At 41.4% G+C, this 18,811-nt stretch overlaps 1 long non-coding RNA gene across 1 annotated transcript; it reads right to left on the minus strand.

Moving 5' to 3' along the window:
• Positions 1-3,682: 3,682 nt before the first annotated feature.
• Positions 3,683-14,966, minus strand: LOC134623678 (uncharacterized). Its single transcript, XR_010093422.1, has 3 exons — positions 14,689-14,966; positions 13,119-13,292; positions 3,683-3,785 (listed from the first exon to the last, which is right to left on the minus strand). It is a non-coding gene; the product is annotated as an uncharacterized LOC134623678 (long non-coding RNA).
• Positions 14,967-18,811: the final 3,845 nt, after the last annotated feature.

Here is an 18,811-nt window from a genome sequence, read left to right on the forward strand (position 1 = left end):
CTGACACTCTTGTTATAAAGACGCAATCGCAGCATGTGGCTGCAGTTAGCAGGTTTGCTAGTTAGATGGTCTGCTAGTTAGCTCCTGTGCTAGTTAGCTGGTCTGCTCGTTAGCTGGTCTGCTAGTTAGCTGGGAGGTAACTCACTAGAACATTTGATGCTAAATTATCTAAACTGTGTGAGCAGCTTTCATGGCTGCTCTGTTTTACTCTCCAGCCTCTCTTTAACTCAGCCCTCTTAGTTTTTCCTCCTTACAAACTAGAATACCTTTTTCAGCTTCTCCAAACCTGAGCTGTGGCTAATGTGCTATCAGCACTCAACAATTACACTCGTCACCCAGACTAACTCCACTCCACAAGTACACCACTAGGAACAGGAGGTGCTAAAAGACCACATACAGTGAAATTATCACTAAATGTATTCTGTGTCTGACGGTGACTTGAGTTTTTATTAACTGGCTACACGAGCAGGATTTGTTGGTAATTTGGTTGGTAATTTTGTTTCAACATGTGAACAATATACAGGTACATTTAGAAAAGAAAATAAGAGAAAGAAAAAAAATACTATACAGAACACATACAAAAAACCCCCAAAAACATTCAGATTAATTTACATGTTGAAAGGGAGTGGGAAGAAGTAAACACTTATTTAATCCCACCCCGTTGCCATAAATTATCAGCTAATATTTAGTCAGCTTCCTTACTGATATAATTTGTAATAGAAATAGTGAACAGATTTCTGATATACTTTATGCTATAATGTTACATCATGATTTTTTTTAAATTGTTATTATTTATTTTTTTTAAATACAGACATTCACTTAATTTCAATATTTTCCTTTTCTTTATAGTTCGAGAAGATCATATTTTTATAACTATTTTTGAACAGTTTTATGTTTGGACATTGCTTTAATTCCATATTCAGACTGTTCCACAGTTTCACTCCATGAACAGAAACACAAAAGCTTTTTCTTGTAGTACATACCTTCCCTGTTTTGAAGTTACAAAAACCCCTTAAATTATAACTTCCTTCTTTCAAAAAAAAAAAAAAAAACATACTCAGAATATTTCCTGGCAGTTCTTTATTTTTTTGCTTTGAATAGAATTTGTGCTGTTTGTAATTTCACTACATCATCCATTTTCAATATTTCAGACTGCAAAAATAGTGAGTTTGTATGTTCCCTATAACCTGCATTGTGGATGATTCGAATTGCTTAAGTATGGTGAAACCAGTGAACAGTATAGAACATGAAAGGATGTTCTGTCGAGTACCTGCTTTGCCTTGTTTAGTATTGCAATGCTACGTGATACTTTGGAATGAATATATCTTAGGTGAGCTCTCTAGTTAAGTTTTTCATCTGTTATTACCCCCACATATTGCTTTTTGTCTATGGAATTTGTGATGTATTCTATTGTGCCAATGATGTTGATCTGCTTGATCTAAGTTGCAGTTCTATCTTTGTAAAAGAGACTCAGCAGCAGATTAGAACCAAACAGAAACATGTCTACTGTTTCTTAAGCACCAGCTGAATGCATAGAGTTTAAACTCCAGTGACAATGAGACACATACAGTGTGACTGAGGTGACTTTATAGCTGGGCCTCATTCACTGACATTGGTAACATGTGACTGAATCTATATCACACTTAAAGCTGTGTGTAAATAAAAGAATCAGTGACAAACTAAAACAGGAAGTGAATAACAACCATGAGTGGAACACCTGAGTGAACTTATTATAGTAATGGGGAAGGCTTTAGGACCCAGGGGACCCAAGGGAGGGTATAAAAGAGGAAGTAGCAGCAGGTGCTCTTTTTCTCTCATTTGTACTGACGAGCGGCTGAAACAATAGTTATGAGAAGGTGAAGAGACTGAGAAGTTTCAGTTGTCTGCTACACAAACTGTTGTTATAAATCTCTACAGCAGAGGTTCAAGTGATTTTAGAAAACCACAAGCGAGTTGTGCAGCAAACATAGTAGTCAGCTGGAGGACAGGCTGCACATGTGAATTTGTCACTGTTTTTGTCACGTGTAGTATAGAGGCCCTTAACGGTTACTCGGTGGCTTTTACTTGCTACATTTTTTTGGCGTTGTCGACTGAATTCAGGTCATATCAGTTACGGTGTTTTGTTTTTAGTTTAGTGTGGCCCTGTTTAGTTTACGACGTACAGGCCCTCTTGGAGCAGCTGCAGCAGTTAAAAGCAGCAAATGAACAGTTGAGAGACCAAGTACAGGAACGTTCTTCTGTGACTGGTCCAGTGCCAGATCCGGTGCTGGGTCCATCTACTGTGCCATCAAATATGAACGCAATAAATGAAGCTACAAATGTAGGCAGGCAGGGAGGAAAAACTAGGTCCTGAGCCTATTCTTGTGATACGAACTGTCAGGTCGTAGGGGGAGTAAATGCAGAGATGCATGCAGTCATTTATTTGGGGAGGATTTGTTTCTTTTAAAGCAATGAGAATCTGGGGCCGCCGGGGGAGAGCAAGTCCTCAGGTGATAGTTGCATTGCTGGCAGGTTGCACCAATAAGACTATATTGTGGTCGTTAGTGACCGTTTTTATTGTGATGTGTTAGGCCTATTGCAAACCCTTTGTGTTTTCTTTTAAAATAATAAACTGTAATGTATCTGGCTGATATTGACCCTCTTGTCCCGTTTATTCTGGACTCCTGCAAGAGCTTTGGGCCTGAAAGTTTGCACGAGTAGTATAGAGATATAGTAGTAGTATAGAGGTCCTTAGCGGTTATTCGGTGGCTTTTACGCACTACATTAGTAAAGGGATGTAGGGGAACACTGGGGGAAGCAAGTAAACGCAAAAACACAAACAGTAACTAAAACTAATGAGAGCTGGAGGCTCAGAATACTAAGAAATAACTGAAAATAAAACCTAACAGGAAAACTAAACTAAGAAACCCTAAAGCAACCAGAGCAGCTAAAAATAAACAAGAAGTCTAAACTACAAAAACACCAAACCTGGGACCGTGACATATTCAGTCTATTCAAATGTCCAGCATGGATATATGAAGAATGTGACACTGCAGTGAAATGGAGCCCTGCTGATGCAGACGCTCTTCTGGTTTCACACTTACCACCTGCTGAAGCTAACATAGCTAACACTAGCATCACTGCATGTAGCCTCGCTCCTCTCACAGCAACATACAACTCACATGGCTAGACTCTTTACTGATTGGCTCATGTTAGCTCATGAAAATATAAAGTCCCAGCACTACTAGCTGTTTTATATACTGTTTATAATAAGCTAAATGTGCTTATAATGTGCAAATAAAGGCTGAAGCAGCTAGCACTGTTAGCATCATCACCAAGCATTTATACACTGTTAGAGCAATGGCTCCAAACAGCTCTGTAAAAGCCTTCAAAATACAGGCAGGAACCGAACTGGAAGGTTTAGTAAACGAAGTGCTGCTGAAATAAAGATTTTTAACTAAGAGAATTAGATTTGACATTTCATTTCAAATGAAAAACAAGAAGTGAACAAAACTCACTAATAACTTTAGAAACTGATTATTTACGTTAAGACATTTATATGAAGTTGCTGTTTGTGCAGCAATATAAATCAGTTTTGAAATGATCAACAATGGAAAAATGTAAATACTGACCTGAGAGTTTCCATTTTACATTGTGGACTCTTCACTCCAGCAGACAGAAACTTCAATGCTGAATCCCACATGTCAGAGTTACTCAGGTCCAGCTGTCTCAGACTAGAGGACTGGGAGCTGAGAGCTGAGGACAGAGCTTCATAGCCTCTCTCTGAGAACTGACAGTGACTCAGTCTGAAAAATTAAAGATAAACATTAAACAAATACTATTGCTGAAGTGCAGTGAGGGTGCCCTGAAGAGTTATTAGATTTAGCAATAAATCCTGTTTTTATTTTTAGAAATCCTTCATTCCTTATTAAGATACAACAAATGGATGACACTGATATTTATTGGCTAAAATACACTGCTCAAAGAAACCCACGACAACAACAACAACAACAACAACAACAACAACAACAACAAAATGGCAAAATGGTAGTTGCACAATGGTTAATCAATTCTGGTATTGTATTGCAAATACCAATTGGGCTCCATGTGCTGGGCAGTGAGGGCAGTGCTGTTGAAAGATTTTATTATGTTTATGTTTAGAAGTACATTTTGTTTAAGGTTTTATAGATGTGTTTGCTCTTTTCATTAGAGAAGTTACATTGTGCAAGCTTTGTGTGCATTCCAGAGTTCCCTGACTTTCACACCCACATCCTGGGATCATGGGAGAGGTCACACACCTTGTCTTCTTGTTTATCTCATATATGCCTAGAAGTATATAGTTATTTGTAGATTGAAAGAATGTCTCATCCTAGGAGGTCTGTAACAACTCTGTGCAGCATGAAGAGAGGAGTGCGTACACTCCTCCTCAGAGTGTTCTGGCATAGATCACACGTCTCCTAAGAGAGGTCGTACCTTGTCTTATTGTTTTATGGTAGGATAGACGTATCTATGTCTGTTTTACTCTAAGTGCATTTTGTTTAGATGAACTGCTGGACTTCCAGGCCAGCAGGGTTAGGAAGTCATTTTATGACCGCACACAAGGTATTCTTTGTTCACATGCATACCTATAAGATGTCATATGTTAATGAACCTATGCATATTCATGTAACCACAATAAAAGAATAGTGTTACGGGAGAGCGGACGAGAGCAACTGAGGTCAAGCGAAGGAACAGCGCCTGTCCAGTTCTCTCCCGTGCACGTTAATTTATAAAACCTGTCTGAGTGTCATTTATTCCAATCTGAGTTGAATTACAGGAAATCTCCTAACATTTATTTGGTCCTCCGAGCCGGAGCTTAGGACATAACGTTTTGTGTGCTCCTACGGGAAAACCTCATCGAGTCCTGACGTCGTGAGAAGCCCGCGCTGAAGTCTGTCGACAGCTACTGTCTAGGTACAGTACAAAAGACCAGAGACGTGAATTCGGGTTCTGGCTGGCGTTATTACAAGTGGTACACGGCGGTGGGGGTCGATGAGGCGGACCTAAGAGACCGGCAGTGAATCAGTAACCAGGTGAATATTGACACTCTGAGACACCACGCGTAAAACGTTTAGGCTCGCCCAGAGGGGTTGGTAGCATTCCTAAAAGTAAAGGCTCGCCTGAAAGAGGGCTGGAAGCATTTTTAGGCGGATTTCTAAAAGTAAAGGCTCGCCTGAAAGAGGGCTGGAAGCATTTTTAGAAGGGTTTCTAGAAGTAAAGGCTCGCCTGAAAGAGGGCTGGAAGCATTTTTAGATAAACCTTGTCCGTAAAACGTAGTACGCGTTGAAAAGGCCTTGTTGTTTGTTGTTTTATTTTTTTTATTTTTTTTATTTTTTTGTGTTAATGGAATAAGTTAATTTTACAGCACAATAAGGAGGCTGAACTATTCCATTGATTTGTTTACTGTTGGTCACCCAAGTACTGGCGAATAGAGAGAAATAGGTCGTGTTTCGTCACGTAAAGATGACACCGCTTTCAAGAATAGCTTGAAAGTAGAAGGCCGTGTCAACTACCTCTCTCGATTCTCGTGCCAGAGAAGGTGCCGCAGTTGTGCAGTTGAAACAGGATTAAAATGGGTAACGAAGCTTCAAAACTCACTGCTGACGAGCAGTGGTTAGAGAAAAAATGTCCGGGCGCCGGACAAATTAGTGCATGTAGATGGAGAAATTCAAAAAAAGCTAAATGTCCCACATGGGAGGGAAAATGTAGCCCCTCTGCATTGACTAAATTAAAAGAAACCCTCCAAGTAGAAATAAATACTGAAAAGAATCCAAAAAAGAAAACAAAACGTATTCAAGAGTTGCAATATTTTAAGGCATGGAAAGAGGAGGAAGAAAGACGTAGTGAAAATAGACAAAAAAAACAAAAAAAAAAAGAAACAGCGTTACAAAGCCCACAGCCACCCCCTTATGTATCAATGCCGACAGCACCAGAACCGCAATCAAAAAATCCGTTTATCAACCAACCTAATCCCTATGCGCAAGCCCGAAACGCATTAAACTGTATAACTGTAAATAAAAATCCACAGGAAAACATAGGGAAAGATCCGTCAGGCAGGGACATGGGAGAAAGTGTTAACCCCCCAGGACCCTCTGAATTATTCCCAATGATAGCCACACCTAATCCTAGATTTGGACAGCTGACCGGTGGTGCAAATAATGAGCGAGATGAGAACCCAAACATATTTGTTTTCAGACCATGGTCACAAAAAGATAGACAGAATGTACTCAAAGATGTCCCACCTTTAAATGAAGGCTTTATACAATGGAGAGAAGCTGTCGAGTTAATTAGAAGACAGTGGTATTTAAATGGCCATGAAATGCTCCAAGTGATACAAGACTTGCTAGGATTAAAAATGGGAACAGTGAGGGAAGAGTTTACAGGATCAGATGAACATGGTAGAGCCCTACCTCCTATATCTCCTGATTTACAAACTGCCATAACACAGTTGTATGAGCGGATTAGAGTCCGCCTGGCCCCCAGAGCAGATTACGCAAAAATAGGAGAAGTAAAACAAAAGGAAGCCGAGAAAGCATCAGACTTCCTCGACCGGCTACGCCCGGTTTTTAGACAACATTCAGGCCTAGATTATGAAGAAGGCCCAGAGAGACCATACCAACAGCAATTAAAGAATGCATTCTTAAATGGTCTCCTTCCCCCAGTTAGAGCCCATGTTGAAAAACACTGGGTGACAATGAACACCGGTAACCTAACAGATGCTCTGCAGTATGCAGAGCATGCAACCCGAGTGTTAAAAAAGAAAGAGAAAGGAGGTGTTTTCACTGTGGATCCTGAAACAGGATTTGTGGCATTTGCTGGTGAATACAGAGGACAGAGAAAGGGGCAGCAGAGGAACAGGGGAAAGAAAAGAGTAGCTTTCAGAGGAGATAGATGGGACAGAAATGATAGAGACAATCGCTGTTATAACTGCGGAAAGGAAGGACACTTTGCAAGAGACTGTAGGAATAGGAGTGAGTATCAGAGTAAGTGACTAGAACAGGGAAAAGAACAGGAAACAGAAATTTTCAACATAGAACAATTACTCCTAGGTTCTGAACACAAACCTACAGTAACAATCCATGTCAGTGGCCAACCTATAACCATGTTATGTGACACTGGAGCATGTAAAACCGTGTTAAATCAAAAGCCCCAAAATTTAAAATATTCAAGTGATACCCTGATAGTTAAATCTGCATCAGGCCACACTAGTATTAAATCATTAACAGAGGGATTGTTGCTAGTACACAAAGAAAGCGGCAGAAGTTGTAAGAATCAATGTATATATGACCCATCCTGTCCAGTTAACCTTTTAGGGAGAGATGCTTTAGAAAAACTAAATATTGGTGTAGTGCCAGGGCCAGAGGGCATGTATGCTAAACTAATGTTGCATGAAGTTAGTGAAAATTGATACACACTCTCTTTAGAGCAACATCCAGAACTGGAAGAAATACCTGCTAAGCTGTGGTCTACAGGACCAACAGACGTAGGACTAATTAAAGGAGCAGATCCTGTTGTAGTAAAAACCACAACAACTTACAGGCCAGTGAGGCCACAGTATCCCCTTGCAACAGAAGCTAAAGCAGGAATAAAACCAGTAATAGTAGACATGGAAAAGGCAGGCATTTTAATAAAAACAACTAAAGTAACCTGTAACACACCTATTTTCCCAGTGAAAAAAGCAAATACGGGAAAGTACCGTTTAGTACATGATCTCAGAGCAATAAATGAAGTAACAGAACAAATCCCGCCAGTGGTAGCAAATCCACACACACTCCTGAATCAAGTGACCCCCAAGGAACAGTGGTTTTCAGTTATAGATTTGTCAAATGCATTCTTTTCTGTACCACTGCACCCTGACTCGCAGCATCTGTTCGGGTTCACCTTTGAGGGTCAAAAGTACACTTACACAAGGTTACCTCAGGGTTTTCAGAACAGTCCCACGCTGTACGCAGAGGCTCTAAAAAAATCTATGTCACTGTGCACACTCCCCGCACCGGGGCAGTTTCTCCTGTATGTAGATGATATACTCATCACAGGGAACACAAAAGCAGACTGCAAAGCGAACACAATGACAGTGTTACACCATTTAGCTGAGCAGGGTCATAAAGTCTCACAGCACAAGCTACAGCTGTGGAGCCCAAAGGTCACATACCTCGGGCACACACTCACAGGGGAAGGGAAAACACTGTTGGATAGCAGAAAACTAGCAATACAAAATGCTCCAAAACCACTCACAAAGCAACAAATGATGAGCCTTTTAGGTCTCTGCAATTATTGTAGAAGTTGGATACCTGAATATGCTTCTTTGGCTCAGCCTTTGCAGAATCTAATTTATGGTAAAAATCTAGCACTGAAAGATAAATTAGAATGGACACCAGAAGCAGAAAAAGCTTTCAGCAATCTAAAACTCGCACTTCAAACACGTACAGTTTTAGCATTGCCAGATTATGATAAACCTTTCTACTTGCATGTAGACGGAGGTGCAGGCTATATGAAGGCTGTTTTAACGCAGGCCTTCGGGGAAAAGCAACGTCTACTTGCGTTCTATTCGTGCAAATTAGACTCGGTTGCATCAGGTTTGCCTACATGTGTGCAGGCCTGTGCAGCTGCAGCAGAGGCAGTTAAAAAGTCTGCTGATATCGTTCTGGGACACACATTGATTATCAAAGTCCCACATGCTGTAACCTCAATCTTATTGCAAGCAAATTTGTCTTACCTAACACATGCAAGACAACTTTCCTATGTAGGCATTCTGCTTTCGCAGTCACATATCAAAATTGAGAAGTGTGGCCAGTTAAACCCTAGCACACTTCTCCCCACTCTGCAAGATGGTGACGCACACTGCTGTATACAGAAGCTAGATGAGGAGACAAAACCTCGTGCTGACATTTACAGCACACCACAAGCTGGTTTTGTTAACATTTTTGTTGATGGTTCAGCGTCCAAAAATAACTTTGGCCAAAACTGTGTAGGTTATGCAGTAACCACAGCAGACACAGTTTTAGAAGCAAAAGCATTAACTTCCTCACATTCTGCACAAAGTGCAGAACTTACAGCTGTTATACGTGCGTGTCAACTGCATGAAGGACAAGACATAAACATACACACTGACAGCCAGTATGTTTTTGCAGCAGTACATCATTTTGCAAGAATTTGGCAGAATAGAGGTATGATTACTTCTACTGGAAATCCAGTGCAACATGGAAATCTTTTAAAAGCACTGTTGGAGGTGATAACATTGCCAAAACAGTTAGCATTGTGTAAATGTGCTGCACACCAGAAGGACAATTCAGAGGTCACTAAAGGCAATAACTTCGCAGATCAAGCCGCAAAAGCAGCAGCAGCACAACAAACAATTGACACATTAGTGTCTGAATCCTCAACGCAAATACCACTTGATGTACTTAAAACTGAACAAAAAGCTGCACCAACAGCAGAGCAAAAGAAATGGTTAAAATGTGGTGCACAACTGGAAAATGATTTGATGACTTGTAATGGCAAACCAATATTACCAAAATCCCTACACAAAACAGCAGCATTAGTGACACACGGATCCACTCATGTGTCAACCGGTGGAATGGTAAATATACTTTCTAAACACTTCTACACCCAAAATTTCGAAAATTCAGCAAAGGAATTTGTCAGAACATGCATGATTTGTCAGAAACATAATGCACAGGGAAACCTCAGACCAAGAAGAGGTAACTTTCCCACACCACCTCATCCTTTTCATACAATCCACATGGATTTTATTGAACTAAATGAAAGCCAAGGCTCAAAATACGCTCTAGTGATTATAGACGTTTTTTCAAAATGGCCAGAAATCTATCCAGTAAAAAAAGCAGACGCCATCTCAGTAGCAAAATGTTTGTGCAACCATTACATCCCAACTTACGGCATTCCCACTCTGATAAGATCAGACAATGGGACACATTTTGTTAATGAAGTAATCAGCAAGGTCTCTGAAGCACTAGGATTTAGTATCAAACACCATTGTGCTTACCACCCTCAAAGTGCCGGATTAGTGGAAAGAACTAACGGCACGATAAAACAGAGACTAAGAAAATGCATGGAAGAAACAGGGAGACCATGGCCTGAGTGTATAGGCCTGGTGAAAATGTGGATGAGACTGACACAAAGTCCTCAAAAACTCACACCTTTTGAAATCATTCACGGTAGACCATTTCCACTCCCAATAACAAGTGAGCCCATAGATAAGTCAATAAGAGAAACTACATTAGCTGAATGGATGACTAAATTGCTTGAAAATAAAGAGATTGTACTAAACAACCAACTGCCGAGTGACATCTCTCCAGTGTCTTGCAGGTTGAAACCAGGTGATTGGATCCTGATCAAAGTACTCCAAAGAAAAAATTGGAGTTCATCGAGGTGGGAAGGTCCTTATCAAGTGCTACTCACCACACCTACTGCCTGCAAAATAGCAGAAAGACCGTCTTGGATTCATCAAAGCCACTGTAAAAAAGTGAGTGACAACCTAGACGTCTAGACGCCGACACTCCTAACTCCTGGTGATCTATTGGTGGAGGGAGGGCTGATCGGGTACACCCCGCCCTCTGCTTCTCGCCGGTAGTCTACTCATCAGAGGTCACAGGTGTGTCTGGTCATCATGAAGACGCTCGTCCTCCTAGTGGCTAGTATTACACTCCTAGTGAGTTTATTGACACTCACCCGAAGGAAAGAAGATAAACAACACCACCTGCAGACAAGATGGACACATGACAACTCACATCTTCGTGACATGGCACAAGACCACATTCACCCATGGATGAATAACGCATGGTATCGCTACGTACATGACAGAACTAAGGGAGAGCCTAATAACACTGCATGCTACGTCTGCTCCCACATGCCATGCACCTCGACACATCCCACCTTTTATGGAGACTATATGAATAAAACACAAGCCAAGTGCGCTGCCAGTTTCGCGGGCATTGGCTGTCAACATAAGAAAATCATCATTAATGAGACAAGCTCTATCATCTATTCGCTTAACTTTTTTAGTATCTTTCAGGGACCACTTCGGCACGAGGTAATCACTGTTGAGAATGATGGACTTGACAGTGGAACGTGTGACCAACTCTTCTGGATCAACTTTAATGTGACAAACCGGAACATATCCATTCACTTCCCAGTGTTCTTGGACCAAACTCCAGGGAAGAACCACTCCATGTGTTACCGACAAGACAACGGTAACAGACCCCTAGGCAACACCACCAACTGTAACCAAATCGTTGCCAGCGGAGAGGGTGCACCTGTAAACAGGTTTGCGCCCAGCAACGGCACCTATTGGGTGCAAGGAATGGCCTGGCTGTGTGGACAACGTGCCTACTTCATACTGCCACCCGGATGGACGGGCACCTGTGCCCCAATCTTCATTTCAGATCACACCTTTAGGATGTCAGCTGTAAATAGCTCTCAGACTACAAGACGACGACGAGACATCTCCAAATTGCAACGACATGACCCCATCTATGGCAGTGATGTGCCAGAGGAATTTAAGCTTTGGACCACCGGACAAAAGGTCCTCCACTCACTTTTTCCATGGGTGGGCACCGGAAAGAACATGTTAAGAATTGAAACTTTGGACTACCGCTTTGGACTGTTCATGAATGCCTCGTGCAAAATCAACAATCAACAAAATGAAGAGATTGATGCCCTGCGCATAACTGTGATGCAACACCGAGTTGCACTAGATATGATTTTGGCTGAAAAAGGAGGACTCTTTATACTCTTTAACAACACATGCTGCACATACATTCCAGATAATGTACACTCATCCAATATGACTGATGCTCTAAACATACTTAGACAACTCAGGGATGCACAACAACAAGACTACGTCACAAACACAGAAGACTGGCTCACGTGGTTGTTAAACGGCTCTTGGAAATCCCTGCTGTTTAAAGGACTTGTTTTAGTTGGTGTTCTGCTATTGTTATTGTGTCTTTTTACTTCATGCGTCATACCTTGTTTGAAGAACATGGTGTCAAAAATGGTAACTGCTTCAATTAATGCTTACATCACCCTGCCACAGAATGAAGAAGATGATAATGAGATAGACATTTGGATATAATATACTCACAAAACCCACTAATTAATGATGTCCTGGCTAAAAATGTTTTACAAGTGGCCATAGACTGATACAGTGTTAGTGAGTTGCTATGTATATAAATATAGGAGAAAAGATCAAACAACAGGAGGGAATGTTGAAAGATTTTATTATGTTTATGTTTAGAAGTACATTTTGTTTAAGGTTTTATAGATGTGTTTGCTCTTTTCATTAGAGAAGTTACATTGTGCAAGCTTTGTGTGCATTCCAGAGTTCCCTGACTTTCACACCCACATCCTGGGATCATGGGAGAGGTCACACACCTTGTCTTCTTGTTTATCTCATATATGCCTAGAAGTATATAGTTATTTGTAGATTGAAAGAATGTCTCATCCTAGGAGGTCTGTAACAACTCTGTGCAGCATGAAGAGAGGAGTGCGTACACTCCTCCTCAGAGTGTTCTGGCATAGATCACACGTCTCCTAAGAGAGGTCGTACCTTGTCTTATTGTTTTATGGTAGGATAGACGTATCTATGTCTGTTTTACTCTAAGTGCATTTTGTTTAGATGAACTGCTGGACTTCCAGGCCAGCAGGGTTAGGAAGTCATTTTATGACCGCACACAAGGTATTCTTTGTTCACATGCATACCTATAAGATGTCATATGTTAATGAACCTATGCATATTCATGTAACCACAATAAAAGAATAGTGTTACGGGAGAGCGGACGAGAGCAACTGAGGTCAAGCGAAGGAACAGCGCCTGTCCAGTTCTCTCCCGTGCACGTTAATTTATAAAACCTGTCTGAGTGTCATTTATTCCAATCTGAGTTGAATTACAGGAAATCTCCTAACAAGTGCATTAACACCAACGTAGCTGATATTGGTCAATACTGATCAATAACAATCCACTAAATGGGGAAAAAAAGTAATTTAAACTTTTGCAATAGTTTTATGATAATTTAATGAGGAGAGAGAGTTATTGGTTAATTCTGTCAACTGATGCAAAGCACAACATAACTTGATCTCACCTCAGAGTATTCAGTTTACAGTGTGGACTTCTCAGTCCTGCAGAAAGAAACTCCACTGCTGGATCCTGCAGGTTGTTGTTACTTAAGTCCAGCTCTCTCAGTGTAGCAGACTGGGAGCTGAGAACTGAGGACAGAGCTTCATATCCTCTGTCTGAGAGGTCAGGGACACTCAGCCTAAACAAACATAAACAATATAAAAACATAATTTGAAAAATTGTCAGTTGATAACAAAATGTTTGATTAATTTAAATCACTTATGTTGAACCTTTACAAAAAAGACAAATGTCAGTGTGCATAACTATTTATGGTTGGCTAAAAAAATGTTCCCTGCATAAATATAAAGACCTGGAACTTGCTCATTAAGTTCCAGCTCCTCATTCTGTGAACAGGTGATAAGCAAGTCTGTAAGCATTCAGCAATGAAAGGCTGGCTCACATCCTGGTGAGTGAGGGCTAGTTACTCCAGGATAAGGTCAAGATATGATCGAGAGATTCTGGGAGACTGAACCAGTAAAGTTTTCATGGAAATTATTTCTACTAAGCAGATATAGTGATTATTCCTTTCATCAGAGTCGTCCACAAAGCAGTGAGATCAAGTCTCATTCTGCACAGTGTAAATGTCAGTGTCCTCTGGGTTCTCAGTGATCATTGTATTCTGTCACAAACTGTCATGGTTCACAGACTGTATACAGTCGGAAATCAAAGTGATGACATAGGAGAGACTGAAAAAAAAAATCAAGCAAATAGAGCTAAAAACAGGAAACCAGAAGAAACACAAAGGAATATGATTCAATCTGTCAGCAGCTGCAGATCCTGGGAACTGTACTGGTGAGGCTGATTGTAACATATAGAAGTGAACTCATCTTCAGCTGAGCAGTGCACTGATGCAGAGCAATAAGACCAGAGGAGGAATGGGGGAGTTGATCACCTATGGGTCTATCACAGTCTTTGAACGTCTTCAGTCAGTACTGAATGATGCTGCTAAGCTTTTAACCAGCACATGAAATACACTGCACATTACTTCAGTTTAACCTCTTTACATTGGTAAATAGTTCATTTTAGAATTCATTTAAAATTTTAGTGCTTACTTTTAGAGCCCGGTGTGGTCAAGTTCCAGTCTATATTTCTGACCTTCTAAAACCCTACAGCTCTTCTCACAGTCTGAGATCTTCCAATCAAAAGCTGTTAATGGTCCCACTAACTAATTTATTCAGACTCACTTATTCAGAGTGGCCTTTAACTAGTTTTAGGCTGTATGATGTTCAGTGTTTGTTTATTGTGTTTTTTATTGCCTGTTTCTATTGTAAAGCACATTGTTGTTTTTCACCTGTGAAAGCTGCTGTATAAATAAAGGTTACTTACAGGATGATTCTGGATATGATTTTGATAAAAACTGACACCCAGAAATGTTTAAGACACTCTGACATTTACTGCTGCTATCAAACATTAAATGAAATCGACGTTATTTAGTGGTGATGCTCATTTAATTAAATATGTTTAAGATTTTAAACAGCCATCACACATTACACTGTTTATTTTATAAATAAAAGACTGATCACATATTTACTCACAGAGCTTTGTTGGAGACTTTGACCACTGGCAGCAGCCTCAGAAGAGCCTCCTCTGAAGCAGAGTATTTCTGCAGGTCAAACACATCCAGATCTTTTTCTGATGACAGTAAGATGAAGACCAGAGCTGACCACTGAGCAGGAGACAGTTTATCTGTGGAGAGACTTCCTGATCTCAGGGACTGTTGGATCTCCTCCACTAGAGAACGATCATTCAGTTCATTCAGACAGTGGAACAGATTGATGCTTTTCTCTGCAGACAGATTCTCACTGAGCTTCTTCTTGATATACTTGACTGTTTCGTGATTAGTCTGTGAGCTACTTCCTGTCTGTGTCAGCAGACCTCGTAGGAGAGTCTGATTGGTCTGCAGTGAAAGACCCAGGAGGAAGCGGAGGAACAAGTCCAGGTGTCCATTTGGACTCTGTAAGGCCTTGTTCACAGCACTCTGGAAAAAAATGAGCATTTCGAAAGATTTACTTCTTGTGAACTTCTTGGAGGTTGTTTGTTGTTGTTCCAGCAGATTGAGTCCAGAGTTGATGAAGGTCAGATGGACATGAAGAGCAGCCAGAAACTCCTGAACACTCAGATGGATGAAGCAGAACACCTTGTCCTGGTACAGTCCTCTCTCCTCTTTAAAGATCTGTGTGAACACTCCTGAGTACACTGAGGCTGCTCTGATATCGATGCCACACTCTGTCAGGTCTGATTCATAGAAGATCAGGTTTCCTTTCTGCAGCTGATCAAAAGCCAGTTTTCCCAGAGACTCCATCATCTTCCTGCTCTCTGGACTCCAGTGTGGATCTGTCTCAGCTCCTCCATCATACTTGACCTTCTTCACTTTGGCCTGAACCACCAGGAAGTGGATGTACATGTCAGTCAGGGTCTTGGGCAGCTGTCCTCCCTCTCTGGTTTCCAGCACATCCTCCAGAACTGTAGCAGTGATCCAGCAGAAGACTGGGATGTGGCACATGATGTGGAGGCTTCGTGATGTCTTGATGTGGGAGATGACACTGGTGGCCTGCTCCTCATCTCTGAATCTCTTCCTGAAGTACTCCTCCTTCTGTGGGTCAGTGAACCCTCTGACCTCTGTCACCATGCCAACACAGTCAGGAGGGATCTGATTGGCTGCTGCAGGTCGTGTGGTTATCCAGAGGCGAGCAGAGGGAAGCAGTTCCCCCCTGATGAGGTTTATCAGCAGCACATCCACTGAGGTGGACTTTCTAGGGTCAGTTAGGATTGTAGTTTTGTGGAAGTCCAGAGGAAGTCGACACTCATCCAGACCATCAAAGATGAACACAACCTGGAAGTCTTCAAAGCTGCAGATTCCTGCTTCTTTGGTTTCAGTAAAGAAGTGATGAACAAGTTCCACCAAGCTGAACTTTTCCTCTTTCAGCACATTCAGCTCTCTGAAAGTGAATGGAAATATGAACTGGATGTCCTGGTTGGCTTTGTCTTCAGCCCAGTCCAGGGTGTATTTCTGTGTTAAGACTGTTTTCCCAATGCCAGCCACTCCCTTTGTCAGCACTGTTCTGATTGGTTCATCTCTTCCAGGTGAGGCTTTAAAGATGTCTTCTTGTCTGATGGTTGTTTCTGGTCTGTCTGGTTTCCTGGATGCTGTTTCAATCTGTCTGACCTCATGTTCATCATTGACCTCTGCAGTCCCTCCCTCTGTGATGTAGAGCTCTGTGTAGATCTGATTCAGAAGGGTTGGGTTTCCTGCTTTAGCAATGCCCTCAAACACACACTGGAACTTCTTCTTCAGGGTGGATTTAAGGTTACGATGACAAACTGCAGCTGGAAGTTCTGAATAATAATAATAAAAGTACAACTTCAACAATCATATTTTTTACAAAATGCTGATGACAATTTCTGACCCAGTGAGAAATGACTGGTGTCACAAGTGTCTCATTTATCCAGCAGCTTAAATCTTTAGATAAATCCTCTTACTGCTCTGCAGACGGTCAGCCAGCTCCTCCTGCTTCATTCTCCTCAGGAAGTCCACTGTGATCTTCACAAATGCCTTTCTGCTGTTTGTCCTCTGCTCATCATCCTCCCACTGAAACTCCAAGCACTGGGGCTCATTTGGACTCAGAACCTTCTGGATCTTCTTCAGCTCGTTCTTCACAAAAGTGATGATGTTGTCCTCCAGCAGCTGGAACAGAATACTTTATGAATGACCCACCACTCTGAACTTCAGTCTACACAACATCCACTTCTTTACAATCAAGGGGCATATGATCCATGATCTCCTCACCAATTATAAGTCTGACTTTATCTGAAATGAGGAGGGGCCTAAGGTTACATCTGTCATCATCTTACGATGCTGTGATTGCAGCCATTCCCCAACTCTGTGAATGGGACTCATGGACATTGATCAGTGGTTGTTGATCAATGGCCATGAGAATATGCAATAATCAATGAACTGACCTTCCAGCCCATTGTTCCCTCAGTGGGCTTGTTTCAGTTTATAATGTTGGAAACCTGCAGTCAGCTGAGACTCAAGAAGTCACTTAAATTATGACGAAACGTTTCTCTTACTGAAAACATCCAGATGAACAGAATCAACCTTACCTGGATGATTGAGCATCAAGACACAACTCTGTGACTTTTTCTCAGTTTGAATAAATCCTCTCCTCCAGGTTTGTTTACATCTACCAGCCCTGTGGCACTGCCCAGGGACAATAATCTATGTGAGAGGTGGAAAGTCATACAGGTGTCTGCTCCTCCCTTCAGTTATTTTTAATCTACTGTATGTCAACTGGCTGAACCTACTCCAGCTGTTTACCATCCTCCTAAACTCAACACTGACTTAGTAATCTATCCATTCTCTGACCAAACACATTTCTGCTGCAGGATGTTAACATAGCAGCACACTGATGATCCGGCTCACTGTGAACAACACATTTGGACCTGATTGGCTGCTCTGGTTTACACGTGAACTTTGACTGCTGTCACCAACTTGAGAGGCTCTACAGAAAAACTGGACTTGTCCACAAACAGATGTATAAAAATCATAAACTACATTACAAGGGACAGCTCAACTCTAATTACTATTGCCATGTTATCTCTTCTAATTAAGGTACAGACACTCAAACTTGCTGCTTTCAGTGAGCAGTCAAATGTCTGAATATGAGCATTTTCAGTCCTCGTACAGGAAGATTCTTCAAGCTACATCCAAGTGTGTTAGACCAGAGTTAACTTGATAGATATGTGTGGGTGTGTAACTCTTAGAAGCTGATTGGCTGCTTTTTATGGGGGCTGGGTCTTTGGAAAGTGAGCAAACCACAGTTTCAGTAACAAACCCTGAACTGCACACTTTAACAAACAACATGAGATTTTAACAGTGATGTAAAAATCCTGTGATTCATTGTTATTAAGCACAAACACATCTATGGCCCCGTTTCCATTAGTAGCTGCTCAGATCGACTCACCACAGGTCGCCACGACTGGACTGGATCCACTGGTTTCACTTACAGTTGAGGACCACCTAATGTGGTCGTCTCAATACAGCCCAGTGTCAACTCACATCATTAGTAAGTGCTAATGCTGCTAATTTCCATCATATCTGTCATTGACAAAGTTATCGTAGAAACAGTTATTCAGCTTCATTCCCACTGATCTCAACTACAAACTGTTTCACTTTGGTTTTTGTTTAAAGCCTCGATGTTTAAAACGTTTCCCTGTGATCAATGTTCCCTCCAATGTTTCATGTGTCTGTCTCTAGTCCACAGAGTCCTTGGTGTTCTGAAAGGGACCTATAAATAAATGTATTATTATTAATATTAACAATAAAAGTAGTTGTTGTACATGTACAGACCATAAATATGGAGTCCAGCTGTGTTCGATGCTGCTGGGCAGACTGACCACTGGGAACCTCTGAGCTCTGCTGGTCCAGTCTGTGGAGGAACCATCAAGAATTGGTTGTCATTGCACCAAACCAACACACACACACACTCTAAAACAAATGAGGCCACCTTGATTTTTGAAATGTGGATTTAGCCTCTAAAAGCTGTTCAGTCAGTCTTCCTGCTTCTCTTGACGCATCTGTATTTGTAGTTTCACTGTCAGAGATCTGGGGCAGGGATAGCTCAGTAGGTAGAAATGGTGGCCCCGTGATTGGAAAGT

Source organism: Pelmatolapia mariae, unplaced genomic scaffold, assembly GCF_036321145.2.
Source record: "Pelmatolapia mariae isolate MD_Pm_ZW unplaced genomic scaffold, Pm_UMD_F_2 NODE_ptg000830l+_length_24490_cov_1, whole genome shotgun sequence".
In the NCBI taxonomy this organism is placed as follows: domain Eukaryota; kingdom Metazoa; phylum Chordata; class Actinopteri; order Cichliformes; family Cichlidae; genus Pelmatolapia; species Pelmatolapia mariae.